This window comes from Pongo abelii, chromosome 19 (genome assembly GCF_028885655.2).
Source record: "Pongo abelii isolate AG06213 chromosome 19, NHGRI_mPonAbe1-v2.0_pri, whole genome shotgun sequence".
NCBI classification, from domain to species: Eukaryota; Metazoa; Chordata; class Mammalia; order Primates; family Hominidae; genus Pongo; species Pongo abelii.
The window spans coordinates 65,585,610-65,602,251 of NC_072004.2; the positions used below are offsets into that span (position 1 = coordinate 65,585,610).

General features: G+C 45.9%; 1 protein-coding gene and 1 long non-coding RNA gene across 5 annotated transcripts in view; one reads left to right on the forward strand and one right to left on the reverse strand.

Annotated features, from left to right (window-relative positions):
- ACSF2 (acyl-CoA synthetase family member 2) overlaps positions 1 to 16,642 on the reverse strand; it is a 48,718-nt gene that overhangs the window by 14,684 nt on the left and 17,392 nt on the right.
- LOC129054955 (uncharacterized) lies at positions 176 to 5,713 on the forward strand. Its single transcript, XR_008519610.2, has 3 exons — positions 176 to 470; positions 3,790 to 3,911; positions 5,551 to 5,713. It is a non-coding gene; the product is annotated as an uncharacterized LOC129054955 (long non-coding RNA).

Sequence of the window (16,642 nt, forward strand, 5' to 3'; positions counted from 1 at the left end):
CCCCTGTTATTCCACAGGCTTGTAGGTGTCCAGTGCCAGGTGCTAAAGATCCTGGGCACCTGCAGATGAAGAAGAAAGCCCCTATACGCCAAATGGCACCTGGGCTCCAGCTCCCACTCTCAGATGATGTCACAAGGCAGGCAGTTTCTATCTCCAGGGAATTAAGAAGCTGGCTGAAAGCAGCCAGTTAAGGCAAAGGGGCCAGATGTCAGAAGAGCAAGGGGCACCAAGATCCTGAGATTTCTGAGCTGGGGATGTTGAGTGGAGGAAGCAGCCAGCTCGGGACCTGGCTCAGGTTCTAGTCTGGGGCCGGGACTCTTCACTTCTCACATGTGGCTGCCTATCCATCTCAGGGCACAGGTGGAAGCAGGTCTGGGTAGAGGCCTGGGTGGTCACGGGAGCAGTAACCTACTCCCCACTTTTTTCCATCGGCCTTTCAGGAACTACCCATCTCCTCCCAGCCCTGCCAGGTAAGAGACGACCCCTAAGTAAGGGCACGTCAAGCTGGAGGAGAACCTGCACTTCCATTACTGCTCCACTGAACTTTCCCCACCTTTTATTAACTGTGGCACCTGAGCCAGGCACAGCGGCTCACACCTGTAAAGTCATGCCAGCACTTTGGGAGGCTGCAGCAGGAGGACTGCTTGAGCCCAGGAGTTCGAGACCAGCCTGGGCAATATAGGGAAACCCTGTCTCTATGAAACATTTTAAACAATTAACCAGGTATGGCGGCGCATGCCTGTAGTCCCAGCTACTCTGGGGGTTGAAGGGGGAGGATCACTTGAGCCTGGGAGGCAGAGGTTGCAGTGAGTCATGGTTGCACCACTGCACTTGAGCCTGGGTGACAGAGAGAGGCCCTGTCTCAAACAACAAACCAATAAAACCCAGTGGGACCTGGCAAGTTATCTGTTTACTCTTTGGCTAGAAGGGGATGAAGAAACTGCCTTGCCTATTACACAGCGGGGCCATGAGGTTTAAGTGTGAACAGGCCTGCAAAGGTGCTTTGGGAATGGTGAAGTGCTCTGTAGTCGACAGGCATTTTACCGTCCATTCATGGCATTTATTGACCACGCATTCAACACACATTCAGTGAGCACCCGTATGTGCCAAGTACTATGCTAGGACTAGAGATAGAACAAGCCACAGTCCTTCCTCTAAGAAGCTCCCTGTCTCTGGGGGAATTAGACATATTAGCTCTTCGTGGGTGGGAACAGCCTAGAAAATCAGGAAATGGGAGCCATGAGGCAGACTGTGGGGGGAATCCCAGCCCATCTGAGGCCCATTCTCTGTCCCCTCAAAGCTGGGTTAAGGTAGCCTCTCTTAGACCTGGGCCCTGGGGCCCCCCACACTATGGCCTCCTCAGCCCTACAGAGTAATTAGCCAACATTTATTCCTCCAACAAATATTTAGGAAACACCCACCACAGAGAAGGCCCAATGGTAAAAAATGAACAAAACCAAATACAGTCCCTGTCCTTGCAGAGATAACGGTCTGGTGGGAAAGAGAGGAGTGCAGTCAACCTTAGTAATGATGAATGTATGTTTAGAAAGCTGAGATAAGGAAGGGGCCATGGTCCTAGGAGCACCTGTAAGAGGGAACCTGGGATCACCTGGGGCTCCAAGGAAAACTCCCTTAAGAAATTTATGCCTAAGCTGAGAGCTGAAGGGTGAGGAAGTATTAATCATCAGAGAAGGGAGAGGAGGGCTTTTCCAGCAGAGGAGAGCTTGTCTCTGTGGCTGGGGCACGGAAAATGAGAGGGAGTGCTGTGAGAATGGGAGGGTGACTGGAACTTGAACCCAGCTGAAATCAAAGGGTCCAGAGCAGAGGACATTGGGCCTTGAAGAATGAGGAGAGCCCCCAAACTCCAGGTTCTGGGGTTGGAGTTTTCTCCACCCATGGGCCCAAGTGGACCCACATCATTTATGAAGTGAAGAGGGATGGATGGATGTTGGAACCAGGATCTGTGTTTATGGGCTGATCCCTCCCTTGTCCCTCCAGGGACATCAGAAGGAACCTTCTCAACCAGTGTCACTCCCTCCTCCAAGTGACAGTTTTTCAAGATGTGGTCCATGGACAGCTGCTTCGGAATCATCTCAGGATCTCACAAAGAATGCAAATTCCTGGGCCCCTGCAGTGCCTACTCATTGCAGAGCTTCTGGGGAGTGGACCAGGGGAATCTGAATTTTTAACAGAATCCCATGTGATTCTGATGTGGGACTGGGTGAGAAGGATTCTATGAATCACACTTTGACAACCACTCTCTTGGCCATCTAAGCCACCCCAACCGCCTTTGACTCATCTATTCAAGCAAGCTTTAGTGAGCACCTACTATGTGCCAGCCCTGTGCCAGGTGCTAGGGATACAGGGATGGATAAGATACTGCTCCCAGCCCTCTAAGTAGTCACAGTGTGGTAGGAAGAGAAATGTATGTAAACAAATCATTTCAACTCTCGGATTAAGACTATTCGGTAAAGAAGAGAACCAAAGGAAGATAACCTACTCTCTCCTAGGGGTACATGGGACAGAAGTGGGGTTTCTTTCCCTACACTCCCCACATCTCAGCTACCAACCTTAGCTCCTCCTGCTTCTCCCCCTTGTAATTTCACTCAATTCCATATGTCTATGAAATCTGTGGGCCCTCAGGGTCTACGGAAATCTGCCAAAGTCTAGAGTGGAAAACTGGTCCTCTTCCCATCCCACTAGTGATGAAGGAAGATGCTGCATGTCCCTCCAAACCTCCACACCCTCCTGGCCAGAGATGGCTACCAATGGTGTGGTCCTCAGCCTAGGGGGCCCAGGGAGCTTCTACCTGGAGTCCACCAGGGACTGCCTAGCACATATCCAGTGATGGCCTGGAAGGTCTGGAAGCCAGAGCACACCTTCTCCTATGGGAACAGAATTTGCTCTGTTCACATTCCCACCTAGGTCTGAGTAAGAGCTCAGAAACTGTCACCTAGAGCAGGCCAGCAAGGACACGCAGTTCTAGGAATAGGGTGTGACACCTGGACTTCCCAGAGGTCTTTTTTTCATTTTTTTTTCTTTGTTTGTCTGTTTGTCTTTGAGAAAGGATCCCACTCTGTCATCTGGGCTAGAGTGCAGTGGTGCAACCACAGCTCACTGAAGCCTCGACCTCCCAAACTCAAGCAATCCTCCCATCTCAGCCTCCCAAGTAGCTGGGACTACAGGTGTGTGCCACCACACCCAGTTAATTTTTATTTTTATTTTTTGGTAGAGATGGAGTCTTACTATGTTGCCAGAACTGGTCTCGAACTCCTGGGCTCAAGTGATTCTCCCACCTTGGCATCCCAAAGTCCTGGGATTACAGGTGTGAGCCACCGCACCTGGCCACCGGGCACCTTTTTTATTTTATTTTATTTTTATTATTATTTTTTAAGGCAGAGTTTCGCTCTCGTTGTCAGGCTGGAGTGCAATGGCGTGATCTCGGCTCACCACAACCTCCGCCTCCTGGGTTCAAACGATTCTCCTGCCTCAGCCTCCCGAGTACCTGGGATTACAGGCATGCGCCACCATGCCCGGCTAATTTTGTATTTTTAGTAGAGACAGAGTTTCTCCAGGTTGGTCAGGCTGTTCTCAAACTCCCGAACTCAGGTGATCCGCCTGCCTCGGCCTCCCAAAGTGCTAGGATTACAGGCGTGAGCCACCGCGCCAGGCCACCAGGTACCTTTTCATCAGAGGGTGCAGTGTTAAGGATGAGGCTGTTCCCACCTCTTGCAGATCACCTGTCTGCTTGGCCAAAGCAGTGTGATTTATCTCAGCTTCTCTCTTCAGGGTTTCTGTGCCAAGGCTCCAGGTCATTGGCCCTGAGTAGAAACTGAGGAGTACACTGTGGACAAGAGCCTTCTCCTCCATGAAAGACAGGAAGTCAGCCTAAGGGTTTGGATCTCCCAAGGGTGAGGCAACCCCTAAATTAAATGCATGATGATTACTGGGGTTGGGGCGTGTCAGGCAGTTTCTAAAGGGGAAAAGTTTGAAGCTGTTCAGGACTCCTGATGGGGCACTCCACAGCTCATTCTGCAGCTGTTGTGCTAGGAAGACCACGTATATCTTCCATTGATTGTTCATGCCTTGTGAGGGACAGTTTCTGGGAGGAACAAATTTCAGGGCAGAAGTAGCAAAACTGGGTTGCCCTGTAAATGGGCGAGGCAGCCACTACCATCCCACTGGAGGGTCTGTCACGACAGGGGCTGATGGAAAGGCTGTTTTCTTAGACTCCTCACCTGGGAGGTGAGGACAAGCGTCACAGTGAAAGAGGAACACTGCTGATGCTCTGAAGCTCGGGGTACAGGGGGAGAATGCACCAGGCCAGGGACTCGAGGACCCGAGGTCTCATTGCAGGTGTGCCACTGGCTGGGTGGGTGATGGGTGTCTCATGTCACAGCTCCTCCGCCCACCCTTGATTTTAGCTACAGCTGCTGGGGTGGTTCCTTGGGCGTCTGCTGCCTGCTCAGGAACTTCCTCAATGTGGGAGTCCCTAGTTCTGCAGCCCAGCCTGGAAGAGGAGCTCATGCCTCCAGGGACAGCACTCAACCCCGTGGGGCTGGAGCTCCAAGTCTCCCCTTTTCTGGGAGGTATCTGTACCTTCTCAGAGGTCCAGGTGAATGAAGCTCTTGTTGCCTAGGGTGATGATGTTAATAACATCCCCTTATCAGCTTCCCCACTCCCTATTTGCTCTCTCTACTTCCTATCCCCACTTCCTGGGATCACTCTCCAAAATAAACTACCTGCACCCAAGTCCTTGTTCTCAGGAGAATTCAAATTAAGACACAGGATTTCTCCTTTCTAAAGCTCACCTTCCCCACCTATAAAGTCTGGGAACTGGCCAGGCATGATGGCTCACACCTGTAATCCCAGCACTTTGGGAGGCTGAGGCGGGTGGATCACCTGAGGTCAGGAGTTTGAGACCAGCCAGGCCAACATGGTGAAACCCCATCTCTACTAAAAATACAAAAATAAAACAGGCATGGTGGATCACACCTCTAGTCCCAGCTACCCGGGAGGCTGAGGCAGGAAAATCTCTTGAATCCGGGAGGCAGAGGTTGCAGTGAGCCAAGATGGTGCCACTGCACTCCAGCCTGGATGGCAGGTGTTCAGCCTCACAACAAGCATCCTCCTATTCTCACAATGACCGGGAGTCCCATTTAGTTTGGAACTTTGTTTTCCATTATTCACCATGGTTTTCAGACCAAACAGTGGTCTCCTGGAAATTCTGGTTGGGAAATCAGCAGGCTGATTTATGGGGGAAAAAAAATCCAGTTCAATTGGCATGTGTTTTCTCCTGTGTCTTCACAGCAGCTCTGACAGGTGGTGTGACAGAAACCCCAATAGGTCCTTCTTCTCTCATGACATACCCTCAGACATCTAGCTGGCCACGTTGTGTGGAATAAAGACCAGGTTTCCATGCTTCCCCGGCAGCCGGTCTGGCCAGATGGTGAGGTCCTGGCCAGTGGGGTTTAAAGAGGGGTAGTGTGTGCAACTTCAGAGAAGAAACTTTCAAAGGAAGGGACATCTTCTCTTTTTTTTCTTCCTCAGGCTGGAATGCTGCTTGTGACGGGAAAAGAATGGTAGCATTTTGGACCACATAGTGATTTGGGGCACCACAGAGCAACAAGAGAGGAGCCTGGCGCCTAGACAGCAGGAGCTACCACACCAGTCACAGACTGGCTGTCTCCTAGATAAAGAAACTCCCATCTCCTTTCTTTTTTCTTTGCTTTTGAAAATTAAATTATTTATTTTGAGATATTTGTAGATTGATATGCAGATATAAGAAATAATATTGAGGCCAGGTTCGGTGGCTTATGCCTGTAATCCCAGCACTTTGGAAGGCCAAGGCAGGGGAATTGCTCAAGCCCAGGAGTTTGAGACCAGCCTGGGTGACAGAGCAAGACCCTGTCTCTAAAAAAAAAAAAAAAAAATTTCGAGACAGTCTTACTCTGTCGCTCAGGCTTGAGTGCAGTGGTGTAGTCGTGGCTCACTGACTGCAGCCTGGACCTCCTGGGCTCACATGATTCTCCCACCTCAGCCTCCTGTGTAGCTGGGACTACAAGTGTATGACCCCATGGCTAGCTATTTTTTTGTATGTTTTGTAGAGATGGGGTTTTGCCATGTTGCCCAGGCTGGCAATTTTTTTTTTTTTTTAATTAGCTGGGCATAGTAGCATGCACCTGTACTCCTAGCTACTTGGGACGCTGAGGCAGGAGGATCTCTTGAGCCTAGGAGTTCAAGGTTGATTACACCCACTGCACTCCAGCCTGGGCAACAGAGCAAGAGCCTGTCTCAAACAACAACAACAACAACAACAACACACACACACACAAACCCAAAACAACAATAACCACAAAAAACTACAAAAAAGAAACAATACAGAAATATCTCATGCACTCTTCAGCATCAATATTCAAATTTTCCCAATGTTAACATCTTGCAAAACTATAGTACAATATTATAGCCAGGATATTGATATTGATAATAGTCAAGACACACAACCATTCCCTTACCTCCATCTTCTTTCAGTCACTCTCAGTTTGGGTTTCTTTGAGACACACTAATATAATCCTAGAAAAATGCAGGTGAGGCCGGGCGCGGTGGCTCACACCTGTAATCCCAACATTTTGAGAGGCCGAGGTGGGTGGATCACCTGAGGTCAGGAGTTTGAGACCAGCCTGGCCAACATGGCGCAACCCCGTCTCTACTAAAAATACAAAAAATTAGCGGGATGTGGTGGTGTGTGCCTGTAATCCCAGCTACTCAGGAAGCCAAGGCAGGAGAAGCTTGAACCCAAGAGGTAGAGGTTGCAGTGAGCCGAGATTGCGTCACTGCACTCCAGCCAGGGCCACAGAGTGAAACTCCGTCTCAAATTTTAAAAAAATGTTTTAAAAAATGCAGGTGAGTATCATGAACTCCCATTCCACCGGTAAAGAAGCTGAAGTACAAAGAGATCAAGTGGCTCACATGGCTGATGAACACCCGAGCCAGGAGCAGAGGACCCGGTGCAACTGCCTCAACATTACAGCCATGCCTGCCCACGCCCCACCCTCAGATCTGGGAGAAAGGAGTGCGCATAGGTGATTCCTGTTCCTTCTGGTTTGGAATTTATCTCCTATCTGATCATCAGAGATAATATAACCTCAATTTTATTATTCCACAATTTCTACTAACTGATCTCAAGAAACTGGGACCAGGGTAGGGCAGGGTTGAGTTGGAAACAGGCGGCTCTTCCAAGGAATTAAAAGAGTTCTACAAACTCATATCAATGCAATGTGCTCATAAACATAGGAACCACCCATCATTTCGAAAGAGGAAGCATAAACAAACCAATTCTCCTTCCTTGCCCACACCACAAATGCCTGGGGCATAAAGGGTGGCCACTTCTTTTTCTTTCTGTCTTTTATTTTATTTTAAGTTCTGGGATACATGTGTAGAACATGCAGGTTTGTTACACAGGTAAACGTTTGCCATGGTGGTTTGCTGCACCTATCAACCTGTCACCTAGGTATTAAGCCCTGCATGCATTAGCTATTTACCCTGATGCTCTCCTTCCCCCGGCCCCATCCCTCGACCCGACACTTCTTTTTCTATTTTTTCGTTTTGTTTTGAGACTTACTATGTCACCCAGGCTGTAGTGCAGTGACACAATTACTGCTCACTGAAGCCTCAAGCTCTCAGACTTAAGAGATCTTCCCATCTTAGCCTCCCAAGTAGCTGGGACTATAGGTATGAGCCACGGTGCCCCAACTTCTATTCTTAAAGGGATTTGGTTTTAGGAATTTTTTTTTTTTCAGTGTGACATGGGAAGCTTAAGGAGTTAGAGGAAAAACAGCAGTGCCAGTTGTTCTCAACTCAGAACTAAAGTAACTACTTGGAGAGGCATCAGCTAGTTAGCATGGGTGTTGTAAAATCCAAGGCTCTCGGGGCCCAGGTGGGACTGAGGCCAGATAGGAGCCTTGAAGAAACAAAGCACAGCCCCGCCTTAAAGGTGCCAGCAGAGGGCTGGCTCCTGACAACTCAGGCCCAGATCTGAGTAGAGAAGTCAGGAACAAGAAATTTTATTTTTTAAGAATTCTCTTGATTTTTCAGTGTCGGCAACTAACGTGTTCACTGTTCTATCCCAAGTGCCTGAGTGCCAGGAACATAAGAGGTGCTCAGATGAATGATCAGAGGAATGAATTAAAAATAATGCACATAATGACTTAATTAAAAAATAGTAGACATCTTGCTGAAGGTAATCTATGAATGGCTAACAAGCAGATGAAACGCAAATTAAAACCACAATGAGGTACCACATCATGCTCATTCGGAAGGCAAAAAAATAAAATAAAATCAAGTGCCAGGCACGGTGGCTCATGCCTATAATCCCAGCACTTTGGGAGGCCAAGGCGAACAGATCACCAGAGGTCAGGAGTTCGAGGTCAGCCTGGCCAATACGATGAAACCTTGTCTCTACTAAAAATACAAAAATTAGCCGGGTGTGGTCATGGGTGCCTGTAATCCCAGCTACTTGGGAGGCTGAGGCAGGAGAATCGTTTGAACTCGAAAGGCGGAGTTTGCAATGAGCCAAGATTGTGCCATTGCACTCCAGCCTGGGTGACAAGAGCAAAACTCTGTCTCAAAAAAAAAAAAAAAAAAAATCAAAAAACAAAATAACAAGTGTTGGCAAGCATGTGAGGAAATTGTAATCCTTGTATATTGCTAGTGGGAATGTAAAATGATTCAGCTGCTTGGAAAACAGTGTGGTGGCTCTTCAAAAAGTTAAATATAGAATTAGCATATAACCCAGCAATTCCACTCCTAGTTATAATATATGCCCAAAAGAACTGAAAACATGTGTTCAAACAAAAACTTGGGCCAGGCACAGTGGCTCATGCCTGTAAGCCCAGTACTCTCTGAGGCCAAGGTGGGACGATCGCTTGAGCCCAGGAGTTTGAGACTAGACTGGGCAACATAATGAGATTCCATCTCTACACAAAAAATTTAAAAATTAGCTGGGCATGGTGGTGCACACCTGTAGTCCCAGCTACTCTGGAGGCCTAGCTACTCTGAAGGATCACTTGAGCCTGAGAGGTCGAGGCTACAGCGAGCTACCATCACACCACTACACACCGGCCTGGGTGACAGAATGAAACTCTGTCTCAAACAAAACAAACAAAAACCCATACATGAATGTTTACAGCAGCGCTATTCACAATACCCAAAAGGTGGAAACAAACCAAATGTCCAGCAACAGACGAATGGATAAACAAAATGTGGCATATCCATCCATACAATGGAATCTATTATTTGGATTACAGGGGTCATCTGGGTATGGAACGTCAGGTTTGGCAGAGTGGAGACTTAGATCCAAGCTCATGGATTTAAAACCTGAAGTTCATTGCCAGGACTATGATGGCACAGGAAGGGAATGTGGAAGGCACATACAGGACCCTAAAGAGAGTCCTCACCGTGGATGAACTCATTAAGGACATTAAGCGTCGGTAGTACTATAAGAAGCTATGCCGACAGTGACAGCAGGAGAGTTCTGAAACCTGCCAGCAAATCCACAACATGGAAATGGCTCGTAGGATCACTTTTTTTTTTTTTTTTTTTTTGAGACAAAGTGTCACTGTATGTCCCAGGCTAGAGTGCAGTGGCATGATCTTGGCTCACTGCAGCCTCCGCCTCCTGGGTTCAAGCGACTCTCCCACCTCAGCCTCCTGAGTAGCTGGTATTACAAGCGTGTGCCACCACACCTGGCTAATTTTTGTATTTTTTGGTAGAGATGGGGTTTCACCATGTTGGCCAGGCTGGTGTCAAACTCTTGACCTCAAGTGATCCACCTGCCTCGGCCTCCCAATGTGCTGGGATTACAGGCGTGAGCTGGATCAACTTCTTGATGCCAAAGAATCGGGCAGATCTGCGGCGGGGCTGCTGTGGCCTGTGGATAGGACACTCAGTATGAAAACCCTTGGCCAGTTTGTTTTTCCACCTCTTGTCTTTCTACAACCACATTTTCTGTTACCCGTTTTTAGGATAAACTCAATCGCATATATGCAAGAAGGCCTCCACTTAGAAAAGGCCTCCACTTAGAGAAGCAATCCCGTTAGTCAGCAACGGACCCTCTCATTTATTAAGTGAAAGAAGACACTGAAGGTAAAAGCTGTCTAGCAGTAGAGGGGGCTGGGGAGGGGGCAATGGGAACTTATCGTTTAATGGGTACAGAATTTCAGTTGGGAAAGATGAAAAAGTTCTGGAGGTGGGTGGTACTGATGCTTGCACAAAAGTGTGAGTGTACTGTACTTAATTCCACTAAACTGCAAACTTCAATAGTTAAGATGGTAAATTGTATGTTATGTGTATTTTACTATAATAAAGCAATTTTTAAAAAGGAAATGAAGTAGCCAGGAGTGGTGGCTCACGCCTGTAATCCCAGCACTTTGGGAGGCCGAGGTGGGCGGATCATGAGGTCAGGAGATCGAAACCATCCTGGCTAACACGGTGAAACCTCGTTTCTACCAAAAAAAAAAACACAAAAAATTAGCCAGGCATGGTGGTGGGTGCCTGTAGTCCCAGCTACTTGGGAGGCTGAGGCAGGAGAATGGCGTGAACCCGGGAGGCAGAGCTTGCAGTGAGCCAAGATCGCGCCACTGCACTCCAGCCTGGGTGACAGAGCAAGACTCAGTCTCAAAAAAAAAAAAAAGGAAATGAAGTACTGATACATATTACAACATGGTGGAACATTGAAAACATTTATAAGTGAAAGAAGCCAGTAACAAAAGAATACATATTGGGCCGGGCGTGGTGGCTCATGCCTGTAATCCTAGCACTTTGAGGGGCCGAGGCAGGCAGATTGCCTGAGCTCAGGAGTTCGAGAACACCCTGGGCAACATGATGAAACCCTTTCTCTACTAAAAACACAAAAATTATCCGGGCATTGTGGTGGGTGCCGGTAGTCCCAGCTACTCGGGAGGCTGAAGCAGAAGAATTGCTTGAACCCAGGAGGCAGAAGTTGCAGCAGGCCCAGATCGCACCACTGCACTCCAGCCTGGGTGACAGAGCGAGACTCCATCTCCAAAAAAAAAAAAAAAAAAAAAAAAAGACTACATATTGTATATGTTATACAACTTTGAAATAATTCCAAATACATACAAAGTTTGTGAAAAAGTTGTTAGAATAAAAATGGAGTCACTTGTGTCAAACCCTGACAAAAATGGAGCCAGGTAAGAACATGCAGGGAGGTTCTGGTGCATGACTACCTGATAACAAAAGATATCACAAGAGACTTTGCCAAAACCACAACCTTGCACAAAGGCCACCTCAATCTTACACACACACAAAAAATGCTTCTGTGAGGACATTTGCCCAGCAACTGCCTGTGCAGCCCTGGACTGATGCCACCCTTGTTTTTGATCCTTGTAGCCGAGGATAATTGTTTCAAGACGACATATGTAACCCTCATTTTACCTTTAAAAATCCTTGTCTTCGTTTACCCCCGTGAATATGCCTATAGTTTACTGTGGCGTACGTATTCCTCATTGCAATGCTTATTCCCAATTAAACTCGTTATAGTTGAAGACTTTTTTTCTGTTTGTTATTTATGTTGACATTTGCTATGGGAGTGACAAGTTTTGCTGTGACAAGAACATGGAGTGCACTCCCCTCCCCTTGAGAATGTGACACCATCACACCTTATCAGACCCCATTTGTGAACTATTGACCTCAACTACTGGACTCTAAAATACAGTCATGCACTGCAAAATGACATTTTGGCTTATGATGGATGGCATATACGACAGCGGTCCCATAAGATTATACTGTAATATTGTATTTTGACTATACCTTTTCTACGTTTAGATATGTTCAGATACACGAATACTTACCCTTGTGTTACAATTGCCTACAGTCTTCAGGACAGTAACATGCTGTACAGGTTTGCAGCCTGGGAGCACAGGCTCTACCACATAGCTTAGGTGTGTAATAGGCTCTACCATCTAGATTTGTGTAAGTGCCCTTGATGATGTTTGCACAACGACAAAATTGTCTGATGTATTTCTCAGAATGTGTTCCCGTTGTTAAGCAACGCTGGACTGTACATATAAACCCAAGAGTTTGACAGACACTTTGAGACCTTAGGCTGTGGCAGGGCTACACTCTGTCTGAGCGCTTCTCTGAAGAGTGAAAGCTCAGGCTGAGCTAAGGCCACACCCTATTAGCCTTTGAGCTAATTTCCAAAGCTTCACCCAACTCCGGTACACCCTCTAGCATGGTCAAGCCATCTAGCCGAGAATCTCTCTATAAAGGTATGCCTCAAGCTTCAGTCAGACTACTTTCCACAGAGGCTTGCTTTCTTCCTAAGTGAGCAATTAGACTTTAATAATTGGATTCTAACAGACTGGAACTCACTCACTATGTGGCTAAGGGACCTCCTCTATTGAGTGTATTCCCTGTGAGATTTGTTTTCTTATTCTCCCCGCTTTAAGCACTGTGAACAAAAAAAGAAAAAAAATCTTTGTATGGCAATAAACTGTGTGACTCATGAAATCATACTTTGATCATCTCATTATTATTATTATTATTATTTTGAGACAGAGTCTCACTCTGTGGCCCAGGCTGGAGTGCAGTGACGCGATCTCGGCTCACTACAACCTCTGCCTCTGGGGCTCAAGAGATCCTCCTGTCCCAGCACCCCCCGAGTAGCTGGGACTCTAAGCGCGCACCACCACATCAGGCTAATTTTTGTATTTTTGGTAGAGACTGGGTTTCGCCATGTTGCCCAGGCTGTTCTCGAACTCCTGAGCTCAAGTGATCTACCTGTCTCAACCTCCCAAAGTGCTGGGATTACAAGAGTGAGCCACCACGCCTGGCCATCCTTATTTTAATCATACGAGACAGTAGGATTCCATATATATGTCCAGAATAGGTAATTCTATAGGGACAGAAAACAGATTAAGTGGTTGCTTAGTGCTGGGAGGGATGGGAAGACAGAGAGATAATAGCTACAAGGGCATAGGGTAACTCTGTGAGGTGATGAAAATGTTCTAAAATTGGCTATAGTGATGGTTACACATATCTATGAATATACTATAAGCCATTGAATGTACACTTAAAAAATAATGTGCATAATCTACTCCTAGGTATATATCCAATAGAAATCAAACATGTGCTCACCAAAAGACAGGTACTAGGATATTTGTATTATTTCCAATATTTAAAATATTCCAAATGTCCATCAACAATGGAATAGATAAATAAGTGGTGACTTATTTGTAATTATACAATAATGAGAGCAAAGGAACTATGATTATGCCCAGTGATCTGAATGAATCTCATAAAACAATGTTCAATGAAAGAAGCCAGATTTTAAAAGGTATACTGTCTAATTCCATTTATACATACAAAATAGGCAAAACTAATCTATGCTGTTAGAAGTCAGGAGAATGGTCAGTTGGTGAGGGTCAGTGACTTAAAGAGGTCACGAGGGAACTCCTGGTTTCTGGTCATGTTCTGTGTCTTGATTTGAGTGTTGGTTACAAATGGGTGTGTTCAGTTTATCAAAAGTGCATCAAGTGGGCCTTAAAATATGTGTACTTTTCTGGCTGGGTGTGGTGGCTTTGGGATGCCGAGGTGGGTGGGTCACTTGAGGTCAGGAGTTCGAGATCAGCCTGACCAACATGGTGAAACCCCGTCTCTACTAAAAATACAAAAATTAACCAGGCATAGTGACACGTGCCTGTAATCCCCACTACTCAGGAGGCTGAAGCAGGAGAATCGCTTAAATCTGGGAGGCGGAGATTGCAGTGAGCCAAGATTGCCTCCAAAAAAAAAAGTGTACTTTTCTGAATCTGTCATATATTTCAACACGAAGTTTTAAAAAAAAAAACCTTCTAGGGCTTAAGCTACTGCCAATGTAGTCATAATTAATAAACTAAATTTAGCAACATTGCAGTACCTATTTAACATTCCGTCAGAAAAATAAAAGCAGCACATAGCACGTCTGTGCAAAATATATACATTAATAAATAAAGCTGGGCAAGCCAAGAAAACACATCTGTTCATGATCTGTCTTAGAAATTACTCAAGAAAATAAACAGTCCCAATGTTGAATGTCATAGGCTTTTCCTTCCTGAGGCTGTGTTTTCTGGACAGTCATGGTACAATGTGACTGTTAGCCCTGCCAATCTGTTTCAGATGTGGATGCATGTTCTATAGGTTCAGGAGCACAGAGCAGCTGATGACACATAGTTGTTCATTTAGAATATGGCTTACTGAATGCAAGGCTCCAGCAAGATCCAGAGGGCAGCTTTACAATTTTTTTTTTTTAAAGATAGGATGGGGTCTTGCTCTGAAGCCTAGGCTGGAGTGCAGTGGCATGATCACAGCTCACTGCAGACTTGACCTCCCAATTTCAAGCGATCCTCCTATCCTAGCCTCCTGAGTAGCTGGGAACACAGGCATGTACCAGCAGACCTAGATAATTAAAAAAATTTTTTTTTGTAGAGTCAGAATGTCTCCCTATGTTGCCCAGGCTAGTCTTGACCTCCTGAGCTCAAGCATTCTTCCTGCCTTGGCCTCCCAAAGTGTTGGGATTACAGACGTGAGCCACCATGTCCAGCCTGTAGACACTTTTGATGACATGCTGGGAATGTAATGATTCTGCTTTATGAAAAAGATAAGCACTCTCAGAGGGGAAGGCAGAGATGGGTAAATCTGCAGGGTATCTGAACAGAAGAGAAAAGGAACACTGAGTATCTCCTCTGTAATGCAATCATACAGGTTTTCGAGGCAAATCGTCCCAGCAATTTGTGGGAGATAAGGACTTTTATTCCTGTTTTAAAGATGGAGAATATTGAGATGAAAAAGTTAAGCAACTGGTCCAAGATGCTGCTAAAAAGGTTGATTGACAGCCTCATGTAAGTCAGGCACGGTAGCTCATGCCTATAATCCCAACACTTTGGGAGGGTGAGGCAGGAGGATTCCTGAGTCCAGGAGTTCAAGACCAGCCTGGGCAATGCAGTAAGATCCTGTCTCCATAAAAAATTTAAAAATTAGCCAGGGATAGTGGCATGCATCTGTGGTCTCAACTATTCAGGAGGCTGAGGCAGGAGGATAACTTGAGCCCAGGACTTAAAGGTTGCAGTGAGCTACGATTATGCCACAGCACTCCAGCCTGGGCAACAGAGTGAGCACCAGTCTCTCAAAAAAAAGCCACATTATCTAATTGCAAACATTTTTCCACTAAAGCAGACCAAGTGACACTTACACACAGAAGATAATAATGACCAAATCTGCCACAAAGTCATAGAAGATGGAAGACAAATGGCCAGTAAGCACAGGAAGAGGTACCCATGTCACAGATCAAAGAAAAACAACCATGAGGCATTTGTTCCCCAGGAGATAAGCAAAGATGAAAAATATGGACATTATGATGCCTGCAAACTTATTTTCTAATGGTGGCAAAAGTGTGTGTGTGTGTGTGTGTGTGTGTGTGTTTGCAAAGAGAGAAACTCGGGGGCTGGGGAAGATATCTAGTCTCTGATCCTTTAGCAGCTGATATTTGATATTTCTTTTTCTTTTCTGTTTTATTTTTGAGCCGGAGTCTCGCACTATCGCCAGGCTGGAGTGCAGTGGTGCGATCTCAGCTCACTTCAACTTCTGCCTCCCTGGTTCAAATGATTCTCCTGCCTCACTCTCTGGAGTAGCTGGGACTACAGGCACGCACCACCATGCCCAACTAATTTTTTTGTATTTTTAGTAGAGATAGGGTTTTGCCATGTTGGCCAGGCTAGTCTCAAACTCCTGACCTCAAGTGATCCGTCCATCTCAGCCTCCCAAAGTGCTGGGATTACAGGTGTAAGCCACTGCGCCCAGCCAGTGGCTGATATTTCAAACTCAATTCCTTTTGATCATTTATCTAGATTATTATACCACCGGGGCCAAAAAGCTGCTATTCCAAAAATTATATATAGATATAAAATAATTCAATCTGTCTGATACTGTAATAAATGAAATATTACAAGAAGAGAAAATAGAACAAATCAGTAATCCTCTACCCAAACCAAAGATTGCTGTCTTTCTAGAGGAGTCTGTGTTTAATTTCAAATTTCCATGATAGGCACTTTTGTCAAAGAATATTCATAAGCAGTACTAGAAAGCAGTTGCAGCTAAATAAGAGTTAATCCTTGTAACCCAAGTAGGTTCATGTTCTTGCTGGCTTTATGCAATCAGTGGGAGAGGTTATTTTAAGATAAGCTAGAGCACTAGATGATCACACTGCATTCAATAGGGCCTAAAAAAAACTCCCCAAGTAGAGAAGATTGATAAAATGGCTATGAATTTCAACATGAAAACAAGAGTTATTGATTATATGGAATGTTGGCAAGGATGTGGAGAAATATACCAGAGTGTAAACTGATATACGATTTTTAGAAGATGGTAAGTATAGAGGCAGGAAGCCTAAGAAACTTACACTTTAGCATGTCCTCCAGCCTGGCCCCTCCCTACCATCCTAGTGCTGGGCGTGCCTGGCAATTGGAGAGGGAAGGCTGGCTGCAAATCAAGAAGCATTTATCTGTCAGCATTTCTGACAAATTGCTTAAAGAGAGCTCAAAAGAGAATCTTCAAGCTCGCAGCAACTGGTAGCAAATTCTTTTCT